Source organism: Nicotiana attenuata, unplaced genomic scaffold (genome assembly GCF_001879085.1).
Source record: "Nicotiana attenuata strain UT unplaced genomic scaffold, NIATTr2, whole genome shotgun sequence".
Taxonomy (NCBI): Eukaryota; Viridiplantae; Streptophyta; class Magnoliopsida; order Solanales; family Solanaceae; genus Nicotiana; species Nicotiana attenuata.
The window spans coordinates 139,352-153,402 of NW_017670761.1; positions in this window are offsets into that span (position 1 = coordinate 139,352).

The following is a 14,051-nucleotide window of genomic DNA, read 5'->3' on the forward strand; positions in this document are numbered from 1 at the left end:
AACTCATCGGTTCGATTATAACTCTATTTGAGCTTCCATTTCGTCCTTAAACTTCATACACATAGCATCAACTGCTTAACAATTAGCATAAAAATAGATCACGTATTTTTAGAGTCCCTTCAACAAATTTAATTGTTATTACCATTTTCACGGTAAACACGAGTGGAGTAGGAAATTGTTATGAACTGGTTCATTATGAGTATTAGAGTATATTTTTATTGGTTTGCACATTGTTTGACTAGTTTTGGAGAGACGGGAATTGGTTTGAGGTGTTAGAGTGGCGTTGGAGCCGGTTATGGAACTTCGAAGCGAGGTAATTAAGTCTCACGTCTAACCTTGATAGGGGGAAACTACCCCTAGGTGATATTTATTGTTATGTCCAACTAGTTGTGGGTGCTACGTGCGTACGAGATGGCGAGAGTCTGTACATAGCTAAAGCATATTTATGTCCGGATGGACTTAGGACCTTATCATGTAATAATTGAATTATTTGAACTTGTTCTGCTGGCTTAATTAATTAACGTTATAACTGAAATTAATTTAAAAATAAATATATCAGACCAATCTTTATCACCTTGAGTTGTTAGCAAAAAATATTTGAGAAACGGTGAAGGTAATACTAACTTGTACTCATGTACTGAATTGTAAGCACGTGTCTCATAATTTGGTAATTTCCTTCCTTTCTTGTGGAGCGGGATGAACGCCTCGGTGGTATATAGAGGCATCTATGGATCATGCCGCACGTCCCTCGGCAGTGTACACACTATTATGGATTGGGCCGAACAACCTCAGCAAAATCGTGCTTTATATCGCTAGTAGCCCGAATATTCACGAGATAGACCTTCCACTGATGCCCCTCATTTTTTTGTATTCCTTATTTATCTGATATTGACACTTGGCATTTTCTGCGTTGTTAAGGTAGAATACAAGATTTAGAAGTTCATGCATTAAAAGAAAACATTTGGGAGACTATGTAACTTATAGAGTTACTCCATCATTGCTTTATTGGACCTCTAGTAAGTGTCGATGTCGACCCCCTCGTCACTACTTCTCCGGGGTTAGGCTAGATACTTACTAGGTACACATTGATTTACGTACTCATGCTGCACTTCTGCACTAAATATGCAGGATTTGACAGGTCATTTGGTGATCATCTTGGCGCGTAGGCGTATCAGCCGAGAAGACTTTATGTTAGTTGCAATTCAGGCTACACATCGCAGTCCACTGAGTCCCCATTGTACCATTTATTTTATCCTGTCTTATTTACATTCTGGACAGATGTTGTATTATTGTCGTACTCCTTAGAAAATGCCCATTCACTTGTGACACTGAGTTTTGGGGTTTTCTACTAGATGTTTAGTATGGTAGTTCACATAATTACTATCATTTCACCCTGTAAATTTTATTTCATACTACTTAATTAATGGAAATTATGATTCCAAAAGTAATAAAATGAGTAAATAATTTGATAAAGCAACGTTGGCTTGCCTGACGGCGGTGTTAGGCACCATCACGACCTATAGTGGATTTTTGATCGTTACAACTTGGTATCAGAGCATTAGGTTCACTTAGGTCTCACGAGTCATGAGCAAGACTAGTAGAGTCTTTCGGATCGGTATGGAGACGTCTGTACTTATCTTTGAGAGGCTATAAGGTTGTTAGGAGCATTTTCCTTATTGATTCCTCATCGTGCGATTTGATTCCTGTGAGGTTTACGCCTTTATTTCCTTCCTACTCATTCTTATAAGAAGTTCAGCACTCGTGTCAATTAGGCATCGAGGAGTTGAAGTGGTACTACAGACGTGAAACAGGATGTTCCTCCCTACACATTCGAGCAAGCCATTATCGTCTTCTTGCAGAAGGGTGTTCTGTCATTTCAGCTCAGTAGCTGCATTTTTGATGGTTTTGAGACTATGCACAAATTGCTATAATGTTCAGACGTGCTATCGCACAATATTGGTACAATAGTGGGGTGCTTGTCTATGTATCGAGGCAGTGGATAACTTGAAAGGAGGATTTCTCGATGCATGATTTAGGGGTTCAACATTTAAATCCAGTGGAGTAAAGACAATCAGTGTATCAACGCTCAGGCTTTGGTTGATGGAGTAGCGAGACGCGATATTCTCGAGTGTGGTGGAATTATCATTTTGATGTGGTGTCGTTTTCCTTGTTAGAACGCATTAAGGTTTGCCAGTTTTATGGTCTTCTTTGATATTTGGCCTTTGGGTCAGGGTGTTGTGAAATAGAGCCTGAGGAGCGGGTGTCAGTGATAGCGGTGTGTAGCGGTTCAGAATCAAATTGTATTTCAAATATTGATGGCTCGAGAAAGATGATCTTCTAGGAGGTTTAGAGTTGGTAGCGTCTCATTTGTCCAGGTGCTATTCGGGTAGTGAATTATGAGGAAGGGCATGGCGGGAGGTGTCTCAGGGTGGTTGAATTACTAGCAGGGTAAGTATGAAAAACAAAGGTCGAGAAGTTGCTTAAAGAAGATGGTTTAACCGAAGTGGGAGTGGCAGAGTAGCATATGGATTTTGTGGTAGGATAGCCACATGCCTTGAGAGAAGTTAGAGCGATTTGGGAATCATGGTGGATAGTGACCAAGTCCATAGATGCCATTTGGGATGGTAGCTACTGCATTGAGGAACATTGAATATAGCAGGAAGGAGTTTGCTTAAAATGAAGAGGGGTCCGGAAACTTGATTATCGTTGGGATGCAACATGACTTCGAGTTTGGGATGTATTGTAGCACTTTTAGTTGATGTCAATGGGGAATGAACGGACTTGTACAACTATTGAATGAGCACAGGCTCAGGAAGGCCTACTGATTTCGTAGTAGTTGCACCTAGTGCAGCGCCGTTGGAAGGTGTCGGCATGGACTTTCCACAGGTGGGTTATCTCCTATGAGCAGGTTAGCAGTTGCGTGATGTTGATGAAGCTTCTACGAAGAATACTACTCGCTACCCGGTAAGAGGTTGAATGTGTGATTATGAATGATGAGTCATAATATTCATGAGAAGCTTAACAAAAGACTTCGAGAAATTTAGCGGGTTAACGGTGCGAGATCAGGGTGATTGAGAAGGAGGAATCTTTGTGGGTTCTACAGTATGTGATGGTATCTTAAAGCTAAGTGGGGGAGCCTACCATCTACGATTAAATCGCGTGGTTGCCTGCTTGTACGGTTTCTAGTTATCTGTGCAATTGTGGATTATTTATGATTAAGAAAAGAAAACATCAGGGGTAATTCGAGCAAAGGATTTGATGAATGTGTGTTATATTTCGCCTTATCAATTCATGCGCAGATTTTGGGAAGACTCAGAGTTTATGCTTCTGGTAGATGTGATGTACAAGGAAAATTAATTCATCCGGTTGCTTCTTTGGGAGTGTTCATATGCTGGCAGCGCACTAGAGTTTGGCTCATATTCGGAACCAAGTCAGAGTGGGTGACTCTCAACAGTGGCTCTAATGGGTTAGTTATGTGGGTGGAGACCGAGATTTTGCAGCAGAGTGTGAAGGATACTTGGGGAATTTTCTATATTATCATCGAGTCTGGCCGGGTGTGTTCATTCAGCATAGTGTTGCTTAGGGAGGAGTCTTCAGGCATTGGATGTTATTTACGTCGTCAGCTATTCCGTGTAATCTCTATTGTGCCATGTGGGTTGTGAGACGACTTGATTATTCGCACTCGTAGTGAGGTCATGTATAGCTTGTGGTGTTATATGAGTAGGATGGCTCTCGAGATGCAGGTCGTTTATCGCACCTTAGTTGTGCTTGGGTTTTGTAGCGTATGGCGCTATTCGTCTCCTCAGGGTTGTATTTTTTGCACTTGGCGTGCTTGTGGTCGATATTTGGGCATTTCGTAAGTATAAGCATTACGGCTTGATATGTGTGTTCTTTTCTTGATTATTATATGCGGATCTGGTGGCACGCCTCCATGGGTATGTTGTATGGATCGGGTTGCACGCCGCAACATTGTCATATTTGGATCGGGTTGCACGCCGCAACAGTGAGATGTTGAGCATAGTTCCTTACACTTATTTTGTGTGCCTTGTTTTTCATCCCTGAGGTAGGTTCATAGCACCTAGTCGGTTGTTCTGTTCGTTATGCAGGCTGAGTAGTTCTTGTCCAAAGTTCGTTCTTCCTTATGCGCCATATTCGAGTTTGTAGCTTGTTTGCGCATATGTTGGCGTCATTGAAATTTCGGCAGTGTTGAGATGGCTTATTGTCTGAACAACTTGTACTGGGCGAGACGAGGTTATTGGACTTGGGATCAGTGCGATCGGAGTAATGAAGGGTATATTAAAGAGCAAATGTCGTTATTCAGTTTAGAATGAGGTAATGGTTCTTGTCCGGAGGAAAGACTCCATGAGTTATTGATTCGGCAGGTGGGTATGAGTTTCTACACGTCTCTTTCGTCGTGGCAGTATTGTGAGAATTGGAATAGGGCTTATATGTGTTATGAGGCGTATTGCGGGCATCAGATACGTGAGATTTCAGTTGTTATGGTCGGAGAATGTATTATGGGCATGTAATTATGCGATGCACATTGTGAATTCAGCAAAGGTGTACGATCATGTTTTGGATCAGTGTGTGGTGATTGATACGGTGTTTGTATGTTAGAATCAGGTTTTGTAGAGAACTTCGGATGTTGGAATTTGGTTCTAAGGCTTATTGACTAAATAAAAGGTAGGATCTTCAGTATGGCTGGGTCTAATGTGCCCAACTAAGTTGTGGTGGCACTGGAAGGTGCACGAGGTGTTAAACAATGATTTTGGATGACTCCGGAGCCATTCTTAGCATGTTCGAGGACGAACGCACGTTTAAGTTGGGGAGAATGTAATGACCCGACCGGTCGTTTTGAGCTATAGCGCGTCGTCCGGCAGTTTGAGGCCTTGAGTAGCTTCAGTTCAGGTATTATGACTTGTACATGTGGTCGGAATCGAATTTCGGGAAATTCAGAGTAGATTCGGATGGAAAATTCTAATTTCGGAAGCTTTAAGTTGGAAGAATTGACTAAGGTTTGACTTTTAAGTAAACAACCTTGGAATCAGGATTTGAAGGTTCCAATAGGTTCGTATGATGATTTCGGACTTGGGAGTATGTTCGGGTTGAGTATCGGATCACCCAGGAGCATTTCGGTGCATATTCTGGAAGATTGGCATTTGAAAGTTTAAGAATTTTCTAAGTTTGGTTTGAAGTGGGCTTTGGTGCTATCGATGTCCGTTTGGGATTCCGAGTCTTGGAATAGGTTCGTATTCTAATTTATGACTTGTGCGCAAAGTTTGGCGTCATTCCGGAATGTTTTGATATGATTCGGACGCGTTCGTTGAAGCTTGAAATTTTGAAAGTTTAAAGAAAGATTTTATCCTCGATTAGATTTGATGTTGTTTGGTATGGTTTGAGGCCTCGAGCAGGTCCCCGTTATGTTATGGAACTTGTTAGTGCGATTGTACAAGGTCCCGGGGCCTCGGTGTGTTTCGGAATGGTTTCGAGTCATTTCTCCCTGTTTTGCTGATGCTGGTTGTTGGTTCTGGTTTTGTTCTTCGCGAACACGAAGGGAGTCCCGCATTTGCAAAGAAGGAAAATGGTGGCTGCCTTCTTGTGCTCCGCGAACACAAAGGAGGGCTCGCGAACGCGAAGGAGACCTGGGGGTCAGGGGGAACTTTACCCTACGTGAACGCGACATGGTAGTCGCGAATGCGGTGAGTTGTTTGATTGCCAGATTTTCCTTCGCGAATGGGGAAGGACATACGCGAACGCGTAGGAGGATTTCCAGGATAGGGGCAGTTGGCCATCACGAACGCGAGAGCTTGAATGCGAAGGCGATGCTGTGCATGGACAGGCCTACGCGAACACGACCTAGGTCCCGCGAACGCGATAAAGGACGGGGCCTTGGCAGATTGTTTTAATTCGGGGATTTTGCTTATTTCACTCATTTCTCTCTTGGTTTGGGCGATTTTGGAGAGCTTCAAGGGGAGGTTTTCATAATCTATTGCAAGGTAAGTAATTCCCCCACATTGTTAGCGAATTACATGGATTATACAAGTATCTAAATATGGAAATTTATGGAAAATGGTGGGATTTTGAAGAAAACCTAGAAATTGGTACTTTTGAAATTTGACCACGAAATTTGACATGGAATGGAGAATAAGTAATATATTTGAGTTTGTAATATTATGTGTAATGTTTATCTTCGAAAAATTTTGGAATCCGGGCACTTGGACCCGAGGGTTGACTTTATTGACTTTTCGAACGGAGTTGGAAATTATTATGAATTGGTTCGTTATGAGTATTACAGTATATATATTTTTTTATTGGTTTGCACATTGTTTGACTAGTTTTGGAGTGACGGGCATCGGTATGAGGTGTTAGAGTGGCGTTGGAGCCGGTTATGGAACTTTGAAGCGAGGTATGTCTCATGTCTAACCTTTTGAGGGGGAAACTACCCCCTAGGCGATATTTATTGTTATGTGAAACTAGTTGTGGGTGCTACGTACGTACAAGGTGACGAGAGTCCATACGTAGCTAAAGCATGTTTATGTCCAGGTAGACTTAGCACATTATCATGTAATAATTGAATTATTTGAACTTGTTCTGCTGGCTTAATTAATTAAAGTTATAACTGAAATTGATTTAGAAATAAATATATCAGGCCAATCTTTATCACTTTGAGTTGTTAGCAAAAAATATTTGAGAAATGGTAAAGGTTATACTCACTTGTACTCGTGTACTGAATTGTAAGCGTGTGTCTCATAATTTGGTAATTTCCGTCCTTTCTTGTGGAGCGGGCCGAACGCCTCGGCGGTATATAGATGCATCTATGGATCGTGCCACACGTCCCTTGGTAGTGTACACGCTATTCTAGATCGGGCGGAACAACCTCGGCAGAATCATGCGTTATATCGCTAGTAGTCCGAATATTCACGAGATAGACCTTCCACTGATGCCCGACATTTTATGATATTCCTTTTTATCTAATATTGACACTTGGCATTTTCTGAGTTGTTAAGGTAGAATACAAGATTTAGAAGTTCATGCTTTAAAAGAAAACATTTGGGAGACTATGTAACTTATAGATTTACTCCATCATTGACGTATGCTTCATATCTGCTTATGCTTTTATTATATTGCTTTATTGGACCTCTAGTAAGTGTCGATGTCGACCCCTCGTCACTACTTCTCCAGGGTTAGGCTAGATACTTACTGGATACGCGTTGATTTACGTACTCATGCTGCACTTCTGCACTAAATGTGCAGGATTTGACAGGTCATTTGGTGATCAACTTGGCGCGTAGGCGTTTCAGTTGAGGAGACTTTATGTTAGCTGCAATTCAGGCTACGCATCGCAGTCCACTGAGTCCCCATTGTACCATTTATTTTAGCCTGTCTTATTTACATTCTAGACAGATGTTTTATTATTGTCATACTCCTTAGAAAATGCTCATGCACTTGTGACACAGGGTTTTGAGGGTTTCTAGTAGAAGTTTAGTATGGTAGTTCACATAATTACTATCATTTCACCCTATAAATTTTATTTCATACTATTTATATAATGAAAATTATGATTTCAAAAGTAATAAAATGAGTAAATAATTTGATAAAGCAACGTTGGCTTGCCTGACGGCGGCGTTAGCCGCCATCTCGACCTATAGTGGATTTTGGGTCGTAACACTACCCTCCCAGCCCCTGCTTTTGCATTTTTCTTTTAATATTAAACCTGGGCTGCAGACCAACACGACCAAAAATCACAAATCGAGCCTTGAACCCTTCATCACCCAACTCCTTGATCTAATGGTTCTGCTTGTTAAGCCAGATAAGCTCAATTCGAAGCTAAACCATACATGTAAACAAACCAAAAGCTTGTACTCAAACATGAAGACTAAAAGGCAAATGTTGGAATCAGAAAAATCCTGAAGACATGACTATACTAGCAAACAAATACAAATTAGATTAATTAATCAAACAATTAATTACTAATGGCTCCAAATTGCGTACTAGGATAAGCTCAAACAGATTCCATTGACACATGACAATTAACAGAGTTACAAAAATAGGAAAGAGAGTATACCCAATAGCGCCAACAGTTCCAGTAGTTGTAATGAATTTCGGCAACGATCAAATAGAACTTCGATGAGCAATGGGGATTGTAACATGAGCATTGGCCGGTAAATTTTTATGCGAGCCCGAGCTTCATGTAACAATGCTCATTTCAAAGCCGAATGAAGAAAAGAGATGGATTTGGGGCAAAGTACGGCCGGTCAACGGGGTTCCGGCTGCCAGAATTGAAATGAAAAATGACACCAAACGATAGGTATCTCACAGCCCTATCATTTGGTGTAATATTTGAGTAGAAATGAAGCCGGGCTGAGGTAATTTGAAGAAATGACGACAAAGGTTGAACCTTTAATCTCAGATCTTCTAATTGACAAAATCGAAACACCTTTTGGGGAAATTGAGGGTTGATTGGGAACGAGGATGAGAAGGAGTTCATAAGGTGACGTTTTGGGCGGGTTTGGAAGTAGTCTGCCGGCGAAAGGCGATTTCCGATCGGCGGAGAATGGTGGAGCGAGGTGGCTGACTTGAGAGCATTTGAGAATTGGGGCGGCTAGGGTTTGGATATTTTGAGGGGATATGAAATGAATTACGAAATGTGGGGGAAGATTTATTTGTTTTAGTGAACGAAGAGAGGAAATGACACCGGTTTGGGACTAGGCGTCGTTTGGGAGTTGAGGTTAGGAGAGTCAGCTGGACAAACGAATGTGTTGGACCGGATGTTGTAATGCAATTGAGCCATCCAAATCGTAATTTTCTTATGATTTAAAAACATTCCTAATTATGCAAATAATTCTATTAATGCAACAAAAATGCAAATAAATAAACAAATGAAATTCCTAAAATTCTATGAAAAATAATTAAAACTATTTTGATCATTTTTAGGAGTAATTTCATATATGGAGCAAAAATTACGTGCTCACACTGTCTAATCATATTCAACCTTAGATAAAAATCCGGCGAAGCTTGAGAATTAGGGTTAGCCTCTAACTTTTAAACCCGCGTGTGACACATTAACCAATAGATATTTCATCTATATATATATATATATATATATATATATATATATATATATATATATATATATATATATATATATATATGTCACGACCCAATTTCTCCCTCCGTGAGCCGCCGTGACAATTTGCAGAAATGAAATAAAAGCATGAACATTAACTACTAAGAGTGAAAAATATCTAATAAGCAACTGAATGCCACTCGGCATATACAATTATCACCTCTGAAATGTACCAAACAATTCTCAAAACCCGAAATACCGTAAGTCACAAGCTACTAAGAAGTCTTAACTGCTCTATATATCATTTCTACAGATACAAATAAAAATGAACATATGGGGATAGAGGGGGACTCCGAGGATCTGCGGGCTCAGGCAGATGTACCTTGAAGTCTCCAATAAATAGCAGCTACTGCAACTAGTGATGAGGCTAATAAGATGAACCTGGATCTGCACATGAAAACATGTGTAGGAAAGGGCATGAGTACACCACAATGGTACTCAGTAAGTGTCAAGCCTAACCTCGGTCGAGTTGTGACGAGATCAGGTCAGGGCCCGACTTGTATATATATAATAAAATATAACAGAATGAAATATCGCAGTAAGAGTAAATACTGAAATTTAACAAGAAATGTAAGCATAGAAGAACAACAGCTCAGAACACAGAGATAACAATAGGGGATCTCCCAGGATACCGTTCCGTAGTCCCAAACGTAAATGTGCAGGGGGATCACCCAGAATACCGTTCTGTAGTCCCAAAGTAAATATACAGTGCTGAGGGATCTCCTGGAATACTGTTCCGTAGTCCCAAAGTAAATATGCAACTCAAACAATAGAATTACGACTACAACACGAAAATCCTACTATTTAGACTATGTACAAGTCAACGTAGAAGCATGAAATTCACTAAGCATGCTGCACAGAGTTCAGATAAGCAATAAAGAAACATAGACATGCTGTTCTAAACTAAACAGGATAATTACATATGCTAGTGTAGCTCAGTTAAAGGAAAACAGATATCTTACTTAATGAAAACAGAGTTTTCCAACAAATATCCTGTGTACGCACTTGTCACCTCACGTACACAGCTCTCATATAACAAACAGTACCAAATCTTAAGGGGTATTCCCCCACACAAGGTTAGGCAAGCCACTTACCTCGAACCAAGCTCAAATCAATCCGTCACAATGCCTTCCCCATGAATATCAGGCTCCGAGTGGCCCAAATCTAGCCAAAATCAATTACATAACATAAATATAACTACAAGAACTAATCTAGCTAACAAAATCAAAGCTAACGCAAGAAATTGGAAAAAACCTCCCAAAAAGCCTCCCCGGGCCCACATCTCGGAATCGGGTAAAAGTCACAAATTATCAACACCCATTCACTCACGAGTCTAAACATACCAAATTTACTCAAATCTGATATCAAAATCTTGATCAAAACCCCAAAATTTGGCCTAAGAACTTTGCTCAAATTTTCCCCAATTTTCCAACTCAAATCCCTAATTAAATTATGAAATCAACAATGGATTAATGGAATACAACCAAAAACGAGTTAGGAATCATTACCCAATAACTTCCTCTGAAAATCCTTCAAAGAATCGCCAATTTCCGAGCTCTCAAGTCCAAAAATGAAGAATGAATTCAAACCCTCGCACTTAGGTCTTTTTCTACCAGTTAAACCACACCTGCGGTGAAACCTCTGCTTCTGCGGAAATCACTTACTCCAGCTCCCTTCGCTTCTGCAACCACTGACCGCATCTGCGCATGTCGCAGGTGCGGAAATTACATCGCACCTGCGGACCCAAGCTCGCACATGCGCCCTACTCTCCGCTTATGCGACCATCGCAGGTACGGGAAAATCTTCGCACCTGCGGACTCTGCTCCACTCAGCTAGGTCGCTTCTGCGATCCATGCCCCGCTTTTGCGGGCTCTCACCTGCGGTGACCACTCCACAGGTGCAATTAAACTAGCACTAGAAATCTTCAGCAATATTCATGTGTCCAATTTTATTCCGTTGAGCATCCGAAACACACCCGAGGCCCCCGGGACCTCAACCAAACATACCAACCAATCCTAAAACACCGTACGAACCTAGTCGATCCCTCAAATCACATCAAACAATGCTAAAAACACAAATCACCCTCCAATCCAAACTTAATGAACTCGAAGCTTAAAATTTCCACAACCGATGCCGAAACCTATCAAACCACGTCCTAATGACCTCAAATTTTGCACACAAGTCATATTCAACACTACGGACCTACTCCAACTTCCGAAATCAAAATCCGACCCCGATATCAAAAATTTCGCTACTGGTCCGAATCTCCAAAAATTCGACTTTCGCCATTTCAAGCCTAAAAAAGCTACAGACCTCCAAAATACAATCCAGACACGCCCTTAAGCCTAAAATCACCCAACAGAGCTAACGGAATTGACGGAACTCCATTTCGGTGTCGTCTTCACACAGTTCGACTACGGTCCAAATTCTAAGACTTAAGCTTCCTTTCAAGGACTAAGTGTCCCAAAACACTTCAAAACCAAAAAGAAACCTCCCGGCAAGTCACAATAGCAAAAAAAAGATACGGTGTAGCAGTTAATAGGGGATCGAGGCTCTAACTCTCATATATATATATATATATATATATATTATGGATGTTCATTTAGTACTCCTTTGTAAATAAGCTTCCTGAAAAAGCTTATCCATATGGGACTCCGCCGTAAATATGTTTATCTATTTAGTACTCTATTGGAAATAAGCCTCCTAAGAAGCTTATCATTTCGATATGCCGTTATGGATAATTATTATCCCAGATAGAAGATTATCTATATCTGGTACAGTAATAGCTTACAAGCAACTTACAAGCAGCTTACACAGCAGCTTCCTTTCTTCTATAAATAGAGGAGATTTCAGTTCATTATGTACATGAGTTTTGAAAGTTGAATAATACATCAATCTCTCTCTTTATACTTGTCTTTGATTTATTTACTTTTTACAGTTTTTACTTTATAACAAAGGGGGTAAAGTAGAACTTATTCTATTTATTGTATTTGAATAAATGGAGAGTTTACATAGATTTCCTGCTTCTAAATTTACAAAATTCTGAGATGGTGAGTTAAATTTTAAAACGGCTAATTGTGCATAATAAATCTTAAAATTTTATAAATAAATAAATAAATAAAAACACCTATTTTGAATATGGACTTGGACTTGTTCTTGATTGATAGACTATTAGAATATAAGTTTTGTCGTTCGGCTAACACGATCAAGGTCGTTGACTTAAAAAATCTTATACTTTTGTTGACTTTAACAAAGATTGAAACACTTTTCATTGGGTGTTTCCTTTATTTTATTCTAAGTAAAAGAAAAACAAATCATAGGAAGGCCTAAATGAATTTTGTTTCTTAATTAATGTGTTGAATGCGCCACGCGGAAGCTAGAAGCACCATATATTCCCCCAAGTGAGGTGATGCAATTTTTAACACAATTTGAAGAAATTTCATTTAGGCCTTTTTTTCACCGGCTGCTGTAATTGGCGGCTCTTCGTTTTCTTTTTTCCCTTTCTTTTTTTAAGTTTGTATGTGTGATATTACAGGTTCGGCTTTGACATTTTGATTATTAGATTGTTTTTATAAAAAAATTGTTTAACCAGCAAATATTATATGTATACTGAATTTTTCTATTTTATAGAAAAGGAAACGATGGTTGGCCAAGGGTATATATGTCATTTTATAAAAATTCCATGTTTACATTTTTTAAATGCAAAAATACACATGGACCCCACATTCCTCTAGCCACAATTCTCCTTTAAATGCACTATGCATGTATTGATTAGATTTTGTGCAATGCAAATGTTCATTTCCAATCTTTTTCTCATTTTGAAAAATTATTAATTTTGTTTTATTCAAATAGAAGTTTCCATAGAGAAAATAAAATTAATTTTTAAATAATACAACAACAAAAAGAAGTATCGATATTTACAAGATTTTTATATTTACCCATACTATCTTAAAGCAATTTGAAAATAAAAACTAAATGATTTTTATCTATCCATACTATTTGAAGACGATTTTATACTAAATATTCTTATATTTAAAAGTAGTTTTAAAAAATATTGTTAAACCTCAAAAGTTAATTAACTAAATACCAACAAAATATAAAATTGCAATGTTGGGCCCGTATACGGGCCTTTTCTCATCTAGTATTCTTATAAAATAAAAAAATTACGACAACTGGTAGATAAGAAAATATAAGAGCTGAATTTGAGTACCCAGGCAAGCGTATGTGCGTCTCCTTAGACACTTGATCAACTATGAAAGTAGAATATGTTTTGCGGCAAATGTTAGCAAACGCTTGTATTAAATTAAAGACAAAATTACGGAATAATGCACTCCATAAGTTGACCTTGCACTATTTTAGCCCAGTTACAAGTTTGCAAATGTGTAGCCAAATATTAATAAGATCTTTTCTTTTCTCATTCCCTCTAATTATAACAACCTCATTTATTCCTACCTATCCCTATTGTAGCTCTCTTCTCATTTTTCACCCATAAATATTTAATTTAATTAATGAAAAAGAATCATATGCAAACAAAACAGAAAAGAAAAATTAGTTCCCATTTAGTCAACACTCATTCATGCCTTCTTTCATAATCAATACTTCTCTGTTTTTTTTTTCTTCAAAATTTTGTATATCTTCAGGTTTATACATACCTATCACAACTGCAAAACGCAAAAACAGATGCGAGAAATCTAAAATCTCCTCTCCTTTAATGCTAATCTTGTTAAATTTCGATTATGATTTTGTGAGAAATTTAGAGTGGGTATTGTTTGAACTTATTAGAAATAGTCTAAGTAGGTTGTATACAAAGTTTGAAGTTATTTGCTGGAGATTTGGACTAGTTTTATACAAAAATTTCGTCAGCGATGCTTATACACTTTTATACAATGTTATACACTTTTATACAAAGAGGTACAGTATGTAT